Source organism: Camelus dromedarius, chromosome 12, assembly GCF_036321535.1.
Source record: "Camelus dromedarius isolate mCamDro1 chromosome 12, mCamDro1.pat, whole genome shotgun sequence".
NCBI lineage: Eukaryota > Metazoa > Chordata > Mammalia > Artiodactyla > Camelidae > Camelus > Camelus dromedarius.
In genome coordinates, this window is record NC_087447.1 from 67,093,611 (window position 1) to 67,108,908 (window position 15,298).

At 35.2% G+C, this 15,298-nt stretch overlaps 1 protein-coding gene across 1 annotated transcript in view; it reads left to right on the forward strand.

Moving 5' to 3' along the window:
* The window catches only part of CNTN5 (contactin 5), a 1,016,453-nt gene that overhangs the window by 247,067 nt on the left and 754,088 nt on the right, over positions 1-15,298 (forward strand). The window lies entirely within an intron of this gene.

The window sequence follows — 15,298 nt, forward strand, 5'->3', positions numbered from 1 at the left end:
AGATTTAATATTCATAACTATGTGGGCGTGAACAGATTACATCAATTTAATCCACTGTGTATTACTTAACTACAATATATATGGTGTATTTTTAGATAGTCAATCAAATAGGTCAGTCCATTTTGGATATATAATTATTTGTTCTTGTTTTCAAATTATTCATGAAATATTGGAAATATTGTAACCAGTTTCAAAGCTGCAATATGTCTATCCTTTAATTTGTCAAGTTAATGGAAGTTAAGTGATTCAAAATATTGGAAAGTATTTTCCTTAACCTTCTATGGTTTCAGTTTCTTCAGATTTGAAAATTAGAGTAAAGGAGGAAAGTAGCTAAATCTGAATTTGAGAACAACTCTGTAGGAGAATGTAAGAGTTAAGAGTTTATCATTCAGTTTTACTTTCTATTAGTCATGCCCAAATTGTGCAGATCACTACAGAAAATATTACATTTCAAATGCCTTTTACTCACTCAATTAAATAAAACCAATTTTTCATTTTTATTTGAGGTTGTAACTGAATCCTTAAGTTAATTTTAAGAATAAAAACAACCATAAAATGTTCATTTCTTAAAGGCTAAAAAACAAGGGAAGAGAAAAGATACTGAAGTAGAATGAAAGTCTCTGACAGTGAAACCCCAAACCAGTGAAAAGAGTGAGTTTCCCATAAGTTAGCCCTTTGCTTATTCTAATATCCGACAGATTTTTCAGCCAAATTTTGCCATCATAGTTCTGCTCATTACAACAAAAATCATCTCAGAATAGGTTACATACACAAAATAAAATTAAAATAATAATTTGTGTTCTGTCTGCAAAAGATGTATGCACGTTTGGAAGGTGTTATTTCCTTATATAAAGAGTTTTGTCTTTAACTCTTAATCACTGAAGCATATTAACAAATCAAGCTCTACATTAATTTGCTACGTCTGTAATATCTGTGACTACCAGGGATAAATTACATCCAGACACTTTAATTGCATTCTGCGATGTTAGAAATTGTTTTTTTATGGTGCTTTTGACATTTTTCAAAGAAAGACAACTGAGCACAGCATAGCCGCTGTAGGTGAGAGGACTTTAGATCTAATGCTGACTTCCAGATGGATGATGGATATGCAATTTAAATTTACGGTAGGTGTTTCAGCAGATGGAAACAGAATGGAGTAAAATGCCTTTGCCACATGTGAACTGATGCATTTTATCAGTTACCGGCTGACTTGTATTAAATTCAAGCAGTTCAACGGAACTCTAATTTTTGAGAAGAGACTTTTTGTCAACCTATTATTAATAAATCTAGGTTTCAGGTTGAGGATTGGGAACTTATTTCACTGTGCAGAGAACCTGTGGACACTGGTTTGCAGAGCATAGTTCACTCTCGTTATGTCACTCATGCTATTGTTCTGCCCTGCTAATTGAAAAGCATATTGGTAGAATAGGACGCAATTGAAATGAATGAGACCGCCTGAGCACTCCAGAAGGACGTAAGTGTATTAAAATTGATGAATCTGATGAGAGTGAATTCACAGTGTCACTTTAAATAAAGCCCCATTTCATTCATGTACTTGCACCTAATCTGTCACTACAACTACTAAAAACATTCAGAGGAGGCACTGACAGTTTCATCTTGTTACAATCAACTAAATTCCTACCATAATAAGAGGTAACATATATTAAAAGGGGTCCTGAGTTCAGCCTCTGATGATGAAATGTTTCACTCAATAATTTACACAACTCTAGCCAATAGGCATTGACTCAGTTCCAAGGGAAAGAGTTTCATTCCGTTAGAAAAGAGCCTTAGTAGCTCTGGGTTTATAGATTCTCAGAATTGGCAGAGTTCTTACCACCTATTGAAAAAAAACTCTTTCATTCTCGGTATCAGTGTATATAACTGTAGAGTATGATGGCTGATAAAAATGATTAGAATTGGAGGTGAGGAGTATAGCTCAGTGGTAGAGTGCGTGCTTAGCATGCACAAGGTCCTGGGTTCAGTTGCCAGTACCTCCAATTAGAAATAAATAAATAAACCTCAATAAGAATAGATTAGAAAGTTCTTGCATTCTCAAAAATGATAAATTTAATTTTTCATTCTTATTATTCTTGAAAATTGTGTAGAGATTTGAAAGAATAACATTTTTGCATACTTAATTGCTACATGCATACATGTATGTTAACAGCATTGCTGCTTGTTATAATGTTTATAGAGTGGCGTCCGGAATTGACAAATTAAAATAATGGGAAATTTCCATGAAAATAGTTTTGGCTGAAAATTAGAACTTTCTAACAGTTGGAATGTTCACAATAATCTTTCAGGTGCAATGTGTTCAAATCAATGGGAGAGTATAATTCCTACTTGTCAGGAAGGGAGATGGAAGAGTTTCCTCCAAAACTGTCATTCAGAAATAAAATCTTAGTTCACTTTGAGACGTTTTTATAAATACCAGTGTTTTGCCTCTTGAAAAAATTAGTTATTTAATTTTAACCATATTTGTAAGGTTTTGTCTTCTGGAAGATACAATTTTCAAATATTTTATAGGAATATTTGTTGTATAAACTACTCAAAAATACCTAGATATGTGAACCAAAATAGAAGGATTTAAATAATATTTCAGTTGGTATAAAATATTGTATAATTTGAAGTTGCATGAATTTTTTAGATAGCATTTATCTCTGTCTGCCAGTTGTAGAGGCAGGAGGGGGTGGTTTGAATTGGCTACCAACGGATTATCTTCAATATCAGTTTATTCATAAAAGACATGTTAGTGAATTAATATTTCTCGAGTTGGAGTTCCTCAGGATACGAAGAAAACTAGTATTGCCCAAAGTAAGAAGGGGGAAAAGCAATAGTAAGTTTCAGTGTGATAATATGGTGGAATGCCTAGGTTTTATGTACATAGATCTTTGTTAGCATGATACAAAGCATTCACAAACTATAAACATGGAAACACTCCAAGTAATTTGAGTATGCAAAATACCTCATACACGATACTTGACCAATAAATAGTAACTTTTATTGAGTATTTCTATTGTGGAAAAATTCATAAAAACAGAGGAAATATTGACACTTAGGCAATATCTTGTCTTCCTATACCTCTAAATCCCAAGGAGACTGAGCGTGGAAAATAAAAACCAAAATGATTTTTTGGCAGCAGCTTTCAAATATAAGATTCTGTTTAGTCCTGCTTATATACAAGCAATGGAAACCTTTAGCCTGAACGCTCTGCTAACTGAATGCCTTAAGGCTATCCTACATAATATATGAGGGGCTTTGTCTCTATCAGTGTATGTCTGAAATCCAGTTACTCTTTCTGTACTAAGCTTAGTTCACGTGGTAAATCCCAGACAGACAAATGATTAATAAGATACAGACTTTTTTCCCCCTGAAAAGTCACATTTGCTGAATGTATTGATGCAGTTCTGACAAATGGAAAGATTACAGGCTTTGGAATAAGGCAGACCCAGGATTGAATCCCTGCTATAAATTTGCTAACTGTAAACTCGGGCTTATTTGTTATGAACCTCAAGTTTCCCTCAGCTTGAAAAAGCAGATGCTGTCTTATTTTGCAAGGGTGTGAGAAGTTGAAATTAAACAAATCTGTCTGTCTGTCTGCTGTCTATCATTTTACACACACATATTTGGAGTTTGGTATCTGGCAGGTGCTTATTATGATTGCTGTTTTACTACTGAGTGGAACAAAACTTTACTGAGAGTGATGAGATTTAAAAAAAAGTTTTGAAGGAAGGAAAGTAGAAGAAAGTGAAGGCAGGAAGGAGGGAAGGGTGGTGGGAGGTAGAGAAGATAGGAAAGAGATGGGGGAAATGAAGCAAAGAAAGAAAAAAGGGAAGAAAGAATGAAAGAGAAAGGAAGAAAGGAAGAAAAAAGAGAGAAACAAAAGAAGGAAGGAAGAAATGAGAGAAAGAGGGAAGAAGGGGAGAAAGAGAGGAAGGAGAAAAAGGGAAAAAGGAAAGTAAAGAAAGAGAGAGAGTTTAGAGAGGGAGGAAGAGTGGGAAGAGCAGAAAGAAAAATAGATATGGCCCTTTTTCTGTAGCATTAATATTTGCATCCTGAGGCTGTTGAGGGATATAAGATAAACATAGAAAACAAACTACCTGTCATAAAGTATAAAAATATAAAACATAGAAAATTCACCTGTCATTATTAGAACATTGAATACAGAAAAAGCTCCCATTCATAATCAAAACAATGATTATATAATACTCTGCTGGATTTCATGTTGGCACATAGCACTATTTTCTTACTCATGTCCTCTCCAGTACATCAGAGGGCCCGGAGACCTAATAACTGCACTTCTCAGAAGACCTTCCGGTAAGACTCTGGATTAGATGCCCCTCAACAGGAAGCATGATACATGGAAGGTACAAGAGAAGGAGAAGTCTGATCATTGTCCTTCCAGCTGCAGTGACACCAGATGCTTTTCTTTGCATCTTATGCCTCAGTGCTGGAAGCTATGATCATTGCTGTCAATTATCTATAATTTTTGCAATTTCTAACTATGTGAAGATTTAGCAGTGGTATTTTCAGATATTTCTTTCTCCAGCCCTTTTAATAGTTTATTAGCATCTAATCTCTAAATTTTTTTCTGTTTGAAATACCATGAGTTTTTTTTTTTTCTTACCTGAACTTGGCGGATATAGAAAATGCCTAAAGATAAACAAATAAAAGTTAGATACACACATATTACAAATATATACAAAAGCCTAAAGAAATGCATAAAAGCACAGAGATATATGTTCATAGATGTGGAAACTCAATTTTATAAAAAGTCTTAATCCTCCCTCAATTAGTTTTGGTGTAACATCACAAATAATTAAGATAGTGTGTTAATGGGACAGGTTAGACTCCTGAAGTAGACATCTGGAATAGAATAGAAAGCTAGGCAGAGCCAAGATGGCAGAGTAGAGAGAATCACAGATCACCCTCTCCCACAAATACACCAAGAATTACATCTGCAAACCCATTGCATCGCACAAAACACCTGCTAATCTCTGGCAGAGTATCTCATTTCAAAATACAGGAGGATTCTCACAAAATCCGCCTGGAGGTCAGTGGGGACAGAAGCCGAGCTTCTGAGGCTCAGAGGAGAAAGTGACAACTGCTTGGTATATAGAACTAAGGAAAACTGCCACAGAGGGTCCCTGCGATCCCCGACTCTAAATGCCAGGCGTCAGGGATGAGACTGGACTGGCTGCTGGAGATCAGTAAGAAGCCCAGGCAGAGGGCAGGGGCCCACTGCATGGAGACAGCCTCAGGGGACCAGAGGGCAGTGTGATCCCTGGCTAGGGGTGTGTGTGGAACAGAACAACCTGGGACCCTGATTAAAAAGAACACCACTGTTGGTTTATTTGTTGGGGAGGGGTGCAACACAGCTGCACCATAGCTGCTTTCTCTGCTTGGCTCCATGGCTGGTGTGTTCTTGGGAGAAGAGAGTTGGGGCTCAGTCATACCATCACTGCTGTGTGGAGGCGGAGCTGAAGGCTGAATCCATACCCTGCAGCCCTGCAGCTTTACTGTCAGACTGAGATTTGTTTACAGCCACAGGCAGAGAGTGTGGATTTGCTCTTTCTGGGCCCTTTGTGGACCCATGCCTCTGGGAAGACCAGGTGTTAAGCAGAGTTCTGAATCATGGCAGGGGCAAGTATGAGTATCTACAACAGGCAGGTGTACCTTACTGTATGGAGGCGGGACTGGGGTCTGCACTGACACTGGCACACCACAGAGTCAGGTGTGTGACTGCAAACTTGCTGTGGTGGGTCCTAGCACCTGACATTGGCGGATCGACGCTGGTGGTTCCTAGGGCTCAGAACCTGCGGGACACGAGAGTAAGTGGGCGACATTCCCACAGCTAAGCGGGGGGCCAAGGCAGAATCAACAAAGAGTACTTTGTAAATCCACATGACAAGTAACAGGCAGCACCACAGAGGGCATTTCCAGTAGAAATCTGCGTACTCTTTTTCCCAGCTGAAGCACTCCAGCTCTGCCTACTACACACCACAGCTCAAAAATGGGGCTAAAAGTCTCTATTCCAGCAACAGGGTTGCAGATCAGGCCCCTGTCAAGGCTGTGACAATAACAGAATAAAAAGGGAGGCCCAACTCAACAACAATCAGGGCCAGCTCTGAATACCACAAAACCAACCACACCCCAATCAAAAGGATAACAGCTAACACTCAAAGAAGAAAGACGTGGCAACCATCCATACTAAGAATAGCCATCACAACAAAATTAATACATACACACAGTCTACACAGGAACTCTCCCACCTTAAATAAAATCAAGCAAACAAAAAATAGAACAGTCCTACAAGACCACAGTAGATAACTAATACTCCTAAATTCATAGAGTCAGAAAATTATAAGTAAAATGAAGAAGCAGAAGAACTACTCCCAATTAAAAGAACAAGAGAAATCTTCTAAAAGAAGATTGATCAATGAAATAGACCTTGATAGTCTACTAGATCATGACTTCAAAAAGGAAATGATCAATGAAATAAAGGAACTAAAACAGTCTATCAATAGAAACAGAATACTTTAAAAAAGAAAACGAAACTATAAAGAAGAGCCAATTAAAAACAGAAAACTCAATTGCTGAGATAAGATCCGAGCTAAAGGCAGTCAAAAGCAGACTAGATGATGCAGAGGAATGGATAAGTATCTCAGAAGACAGTACAATGGAAGTCACCCAATCAGAACAACAGACAGAAAAGCAAATAAAAACCAATGAAAGCAATATAAGGGAACTGTGGGATAATATAAACTATGCCAATCTAGGCATAAGAGGGGTCCCAGAAGGAGAAGAAAGAGAAAAGGGGATTGAAAAGATTTTTGAAGAAATAATGACTGAAAACTTTCCAAACATAAAGAAGGAAACAGATATCCAAGTACAGGAGGCACAGAGGGTCCCAAACAAGAAGAACCAAACAGACCTACACCAAGACATATTATAATGAAGATGGGCAAAGTTAAAGAAAGGATTCTAAAGGCAGCAAGAGAAAAACAAAGGGTTAATTACAAGGAAACCCCCATAAGGCTTTCAAATGATTTCTCTACACAAGCACTGCTGGCCAGAAGGGAGTGGCAAGGTATATTCACAGTCCTAAATGAGAAAAAGCTGCAAACTAGGATACTCTATCTGGAAAGACTGTCCTTTAGAGTAGAGGACGAGATAAATAATTTCAAAGACAAGAAAAAACTAAAAGAGTTCAGCAATACTAAGCCTATCATAAAAGAAATATTGAAAGCTCTACTCTAAATAGAAAAGAAACAAAACTTAAAGTCAGCAGAAGGAAAGAATAATAAAGATCAGATAAGAAATAAATAAAATAGAGATGAAAAAAATTGAAAAAGTCAATCAAACCAAGAGCTGGTATTTTAAAAAAAGTAAACAAAATCAACAAACCTCTGGTCTGGCTCACCAAGAAGAAAAGAGAGAGCACACAAATAAACAAAATAAGAAATGAAAATGGACAGATTACAACCAACACCACAGAAATACAAAAAAATCATAAGAGAATACTATGAACAACTGTATGGCAATAAATTGGACAACTTAGAAGAAATGGACACATTTCTAGAAACATACAGTCCACTAAAACTGAATCAAGAATAAATAGATTGTTTAAACAGACCTATCACGAGAAGTGAAATAGAATCAGCAGTAAAAACCTTCCTGAAAACAAAAGCCCAGGACCAGATGACTTCACTGGGAAATTCTATCAAACATACAAAAAAGAGCTCAGACCAATCCTTCTCCAACTCTTCCAAAAGTTTGAAAGGAGGGAACACTTCCAAACTCTATGAAGCCACCATCACCGTGATACCAAAGCCAGGCAAAGACACTACCAAACGAGAAAGCTATAGGTCAATATTATTGATGAACATAGATGCAAAAATCCTCCTTGAAATATTAGCAAACAGAATCCAAAAACACATAAAAAAGATTATACACTATGATCAAGTTGTATTCATCCCAGGGACAGAAGGATTGTTCAACATACGCAAATCAATCAACATGAGACACCACATCAACAAGAGAAAGGACAAAAATCACATGATCATCTCAATAGATGCAGAAAAAGCATCTGATAAAATTCAACACCCATTTACAGTAAAAAAAAAAAAAAAAACCTCTTACCAAACCGGGTATAGGGGAAAATATCTCAGCAAAATAAAAACTATTTATGACAAACCTACATCCAGCATAGTACTCAAGGGTGAAAAACTGTAAACCTTTCCACCAGAATCTGGAAAAAGACAAAGAGGCCCACTCTTATCACTTCTATTCAATATAGTCTTGGGAGTCCTAGCCATAGAAATTAGGCAAGAAAAAGAAAGAAAAGGAATCTGAATTGGAAAAGAAGAGGTAAAATTGTCACTATGTGTGAATGACATGCTATTTTATATAGAAAACCCTAAAGGCTCCACAAAGAAACTACTAAAGCTAATAAGAGAATTTGGCAAGGTAGAATGATACAAGATTGACATACAGAAATTAGTGGCATTTCTTTACACTAAAAATAAAATATTAATAAAGGAAAGTAACAAAAGAATCCCTTTTAAAATTGCATCCAAAACAGTAAAATACTTAGGAATAAATCTGACCAAGGAAGTGAAAGGCTTATATGCAGAGAACTACAAAACATTCACTGAGAAAATTAGAGATGAATTAAAGAAATGGACAGATACCCCGTGTTCTTGGACTGGAAGAATATTGATAAAATGTCCATACTACCCAAAGCAGTCTACAGATTTAATGTGATCCATATCAAGTTACCCAGGACATTTTTTACAGAATTAGAATAAACAATCCTAAAATTTATATAGAATTATAAAAGACTCCGAATTACCAGAGCATTACTGAAGAAAAAGAATGAAGCTGGAAGAATAACTCTCCCAGATGTCAGACAATACTACAGAGCTACAGTCATCAAAACAGCATGGTATTGGTACAAAAACAGACATATGGGTCCATGGAATAGAATAGAGTCCAGAAAGAAGCCCATCAAACTTTTGATCAATTAATCTTTGACAAAGGAGGCAAGAACATACAATAGAGTAAACACAATCTCTTCATCAAATGATGGTGGGAAAACTGGACAGCTGCATGTAAATCAATGAATTTAGAATACCCCCTCACACCATACACAAAAATAAACTCAAGATGGCGTAAAAATTTAAACATAAAACAACTGTATTAACCTCTTAGAAGAAAACATAGGCAAAACATTATCTGACATAAATCTCAGCTTTGTTCTTCTAGGGCAGTCTACCCAAGCAATAGAAATAAAAGCAAGAAAAAACCAAATGGGACCTAACTAAACATAAACTTTTGCAAAGCAAAGGAAAGTATTAGCAAAACAAAAAGAGAACCTATGGAATGGTAGAAAGTATTTGCAAAGGATGCGACTGACAGGGGCTTAATCTCTAGAATATATAAATAGCTAATACAACTTAATAAGAAAAAAACCAAACAATTCAATCCAAAAATGGGCAGAAGACCTAAACAAACAGTTCTCCAGTGAAGATATACAAATGGCCAATAGGAACATGAAAAAATGCTCAGTATTGCTAATTATCAGAGAAATGCAAATCAAAACTACATTGTGGTATCACCTCACACAAGCCAGAATGGCCATCATTCAAAAGTCCACAAATGATAAATGCTGGAGAGGCTGTGGAGAAAAGGGAACCCTCCAACAGTGTTTGTGGGAAAGTAGCTTGGTGCAGCCATTATGGAATCAGTATGCAGATTCCTCAAAAAACTAAAAATAGACTTACCATATTATCCAGCAATCCCATTCCTAGGCATATATCCAGAGGGAAACCTTAATTCCAAAAGACATTTGCATCCCGATGTTCATAGCAACACTATTTACAATAGCCAAGACATGGAAACAACCTAAAAGTCCATCAAGAGATGACTGGATAAAGAACTTTTGGTATATTTATACCATGGAATACTACTCAGCCGTAAAAAAATAATAAAATAATGCCATTTGCAGCAACATGGATGAACCTGGAGAATGTCATTCTAAGTGAAGTAAGCCAGAAAGAAAGAAATATGCAATATGATATCACTTACATGTGGAAATCTTTAAAAAAAAAAAAAAGATGAGCTTATTTACAAAATAATAACAGATTCACAGACATAGAAAACAAAATTATGGTTACCAGAGGGGGAAGGAAGTAGGAAGGGATAAATTGGGTGTTTGAGGTTTGCAGATACTAATATATATAAAATAGATAAACAGCAAGTTCATAATGTATAGCACAAGGAACTGTATTCAATATATGCAGTAACCTATGGTAAAAAAAAGAATATGAAAGCGAATATATGTATGTTCATGTATAACTGAAGTATTGTGCTGTACACCAGAAATTGACAGAACATTGTAAACTGATTATGTTTCAGTGAAAATATATATATGAAAAAAAGAAAGTGATGTCTTCATAAAAATGTGGTATACAGATTCGTAGAGAAAGAATGAGCTATCCCATGTATTATTCTAGTAAAATAGGTTATCCATAAGAAAAATAAATAAAATTAGATATCTCATTATGCCATGCAATAAATAAATAAATACATTAAATTAATTAAGAAAGTAAGTAAGTTATATCTAAAACCTAAAATTAAAAGGCAGAATTTTAAACATTAAGAATAAAATATTGGTAGTAATTTCATTCCCTCGACATGGAGAAACATATTTTTAAACATGAAAAGCAGTCTATCAATGAACAAAATAACAGATGTCACTACAGTTAAAAGAGAAAGAAAGAAAGAAAACAAGATCATCATGAAACATCCTTGCGCCAAACTTCTAATAGCTCTTTTGCTTGCACAATCTAAAACAGACTCTGATGTTGTCAATCAGTACTCTTAGACATATTTGCTGTAGAATATTTTTCCAAGTTTGCTTTTTACCAGTATGGTAGATCACAATATTGTGTTTAATTCTTCAGCTCTCTCAGTATGTGTATTATTTGGGATGTGGACTTTGCAGTTTTTCTTAATAAAGGAATAAAATATATTTACTTGTCCTTTGACTTTGAGCTTAGCCATGGTACTTTCTTTCACCAGTGGAATGAGGCAGAAGTAGTAGTACATCAGCCCTGTGGTTAGGCCTTCAGATATATTGTGTATTTCCCCTGAGACTGTTTTTGTTTTCTCATCACCATGAGAATACGGAGTGAAAGAGATAGTGGAGTGAAGCCACCCTAGGTGAAACATCCCAGCTAAGTCTAGCCTTAATCAGCTGACCCTCAGCCACTCAAAATAAGTCGGTGATAATAAGTGATTGTCTGTTGCTTTAAAACACTGAATTTTGGGATGGTTTGTTGTATAGCAGTGGCTATCTGATAACAACTGTTACTCACAGAGAAATTTGTGGTCCACTCATTTTTGATACTCGTTATCCCTAAACATGCATTTCACTGCCCTTCTCCAGTTTCTCTGTTACTGTTGTTTTTATCTGGTATGCCCTATGACCCTAGTTTTCCCTCTTTTCATGTTCAAGAGCAAGTTCAAATGCAATTGCTTCCACAATATGTGTAACTGTTTCCACAGTATGTGCCGGTCTCTTTTTGCATGAACTGAGAAACATACCACATAGCGACACATACCAATTATTTGTTCATTTGCTTTTATTTCCTATCTAGTACTTTGTAAAGTGAGACATTTTAATCTTATACTAATCTGTACTCTCTATAGAGCTTTACACATTATGTATTCTCAATAATTGACCAAAAAAGCACAAGTAATAATTGATACAGCTGATATTCATCATTGCAAAGACAGATTTTTATGTTACGTAGAGAAGTTAATCTCATTTACAAATTATTTCTCCAGATTTATCTTCTCCCCGTGCTTTTCTGTGGGGACTGTTTGTAAGGGAGAGCGTTCAAATCATAAATAAGCCGGCTTGGCAACCATGCCTCTACAGATGTTAAGTAATCTCCAAATGATGATCTGCCATCCTCAGGGCTAATTTGTCAAATTAAGGAAGTAGGAAATTCCTATAGTTAATGTATGGTGAGTTAAGTAATTAGACTATTAGCGGTAACGACTATACTGTACGTGGTTTCCAAGTGACAGTATTCTGCCTTAGCAAACTTTAAGAGGAAGTAACTGGGTTTCAAAAAGTGTGATGTTATTTGAAGAATTACATACTTTGCACAGAAGCATTTCTTTTTCCTTTGAAAATAAATATCCATATTTTTCTTGTGTTATAACTTAGAAGTAAGTCTCTCTATAAGATCTTTAGTGATTAGTTCATGTATAAAAGATAAAATAAATTGTCTATAAATCTTTTCTGGTAGATTGTAAATTGTACACAGTGGCACCAGATCCTGTGCTTAGTCAATTCTATTCTATGACCATGATTGAAAATTTCATTTTATATGTATATGTGTGTGTGTGTGTGTGTGTGTGCTTTTTCTTTAATAATATATTATTTAATTTTCAAACCGTCTGTTCTTACCTGATTTGCCTCTGATATGTTGAAGATAGGAAAAAAACAGAATACTTTCAATAAGGAGTTTTTGATCATGCATGATTTAGGTGATTTGGTGGCTATGCTTACGCATGAGATGGGATAGATAGGTGTCAGGGAAATGAAGAAACCTGAGATTTTGGGCTGCTGATAGTACTTACTTTTAAATACTCATTCTTTCTTTCTGCTTTATGGAATGGTGGAAATCTCCAAGACTTAGCTTGATCACCACCTAACAGACTTAATCTAAGGACAATATCTGGATTATTCTAAGTACTTCATATTACCTGTGTGCTTCTTAAGTAAGTAAATTCTTAAAATAATAAACATTTCATTATTACATACTGAATATAACTAATAATATTTTAACATTTAATATATTTGATATGAAGCTAGCATGTGGAATGGAAAGTTTTAAAGGATCTCTGAGATTTATTTGGGATAAAGAAGAAGGTAAAAAATGACCTTTGTGTTTATATGTCACTATAGCAAATCATATTTTTCTAAGATTTCAGTGATGCGTAGCAGTGGAAATAACAGAGATGAGTACAATAGACTTTTCCATAGACTGAGTTTTCCAGGTCATTTAATCCTCTCTAGTGTCTTCAGAACAGTCCAAAAGAGTTAATGATAACAGATTGTCACATTATTGTCCACATGACGACCTGTTTAGGTAGCAGATAAAAACGCTCTACTTCCAAAGTTATGAGTAAAAATACGGTGATCATCAATTCATTAATTCTGTGCTCTCTCTTTCTCACTCTCAGTACACACGCACACACACACACGTACACACACACATACATGTCACATACATCGATGTAGTGTGTCTTTATTAGAAAGTATGTACTATTGAGAATGCAATCAAGAGCTGGGGAATAAACAAAGAAAAAAGATCAGTATAGGCAAGCTTGAGTGATAAAAGATATGTCCTTTGCTCTTACCAGTTCTCACTCTCACTCACAACCATGTAAGCATCTTTAAAAGCAATTCTAAGAGGTATTATAATTCTAATACTATAATTCTGTTACCATTCTAACAGATTAAAAATATAATGCAATAAGACAGCTGGACCTCTAGAAACAGAGGACCATTCTATGAATAAATAGTTGATAACCTCATAGTTTTAGCCAGAAGAGACTGCAGGAAACTGTAAAGAGTTCTACATGCAAAGCGACTTAGAAGGAATTCATAAAGTAGCAAATATCCAAGACAATACTATAAAGAAAATACTGAGCTGAGTCAAGGTTTTGCTCTCCAATAAAACTAGCCACATGTGGCTATTCAGCCCTTGAGATGTAGCTAGTTTAAACTGAAATGTGTTGTGAAAATAATATACAACACAGATGTCCAAGACTCAGTATGAAAAAAAGTAAAATCATTTATTAATGATTTTATTTTGATCACATGTTAAAATGGTATTTTAGATAAATTAGGTTAATAAAATATATTATTATCTTGTTTCTTTTTCCTTTAAAAATAAGTATGTGGCTTACATTTGTGGCTTGTTTATTTATATCAAACCGGGCTGGTCTAAGGAATTTCAGCAGAATCATATAATTACTGATTAAGGCAATTACAAGTTATGTAAGAACTGAATGCATTTGTTTTTCATCACCTATCTACTGCATAGCTTTCATCATAAATTTGTTAGAGTATTCTCTTTCAAGGAAACTTGAAAAAATATTTCAATCTATTGTTTAAACCAGTTTCTTACCTTCTGGGAAACTCATTTCGATAGCCTACTAGATCTTTAAAGTTCTTTAACTACTAACCCAAAACTTCTGGATACTGGCTGTTTTGCTTCTAAAGCACTCAGAGATAATCATGATTATGTGCTTGAATGTTTTTAGTACAAATCATCTGTGTAGCTTGAAGAAGGGTCAGCATGTCCCAACTGAAAGTGAAAAGCACCTGTATAGAACCAATACCTAGCCAAACCGAGGTTCATGGCACAGACCTGGACTGCTCTCAGTGCCATTTCTGGCTACAGTAGACTTTTTCACACTCTGTATGCTTACATTAGGCCCAAACAGTGCTTGCTTCAACTCTGCTTCCCAGTTCTGGCTCTTGGAGGCACACAATGATTACTCAGATAATGGCTAAGAAACAGGAAAGGAAACAGAACAGAAGAAGGAGCTTAAGAACATTTAGATAAATAGAACTCTAGAATATTGAAAACTGAAAGTGCCAGATGAGACAGATATCATAGCAAAACAATATACATTTATTTAATTTGTTCGAAAGTCTAAAGGGTGACCTAAAATTTAAGGATCAGCACACAGAACACTAAATTACACAAAAAATGCCAATACTTCCAACCTAATGAATTATGAAGTGTCAGTGTGGAATTCATTTTGATTGGAAAGTTATTTGTGTGTCTGCCTTTTTTTTTTTTATCATATTTAGTCTTGCCAATGTTATCTTTGAATTTAAATATTTGTATAAGTAGGATTATTTTCTTTTTAACTCAGTATTAAATGTAGTTCTAATAGAAATTATTTCTGCATCCTGACTTGAGTAGGTGTTGGGTGACTTTCTATTCATCAGCCTAAATATTAGCAAAGACAAATGGATATATGTGAATCAATAATAGTCGCTGCATTTCTAAGAAATACTTCATTTGGAAACCATACTCAAACTAGAATTTGAATATGAAACCAGAGCTGTTTCAATGACTACTTAGGCCAAATTAGTAAAACCTGTAATAGTAGCATAGCTAAAATTTATCATTCCCTTACTAAGTATCAGAAGCTATTCTATGATTGATCTTCACAACAATTAGATCTTCTTTCTAATTCA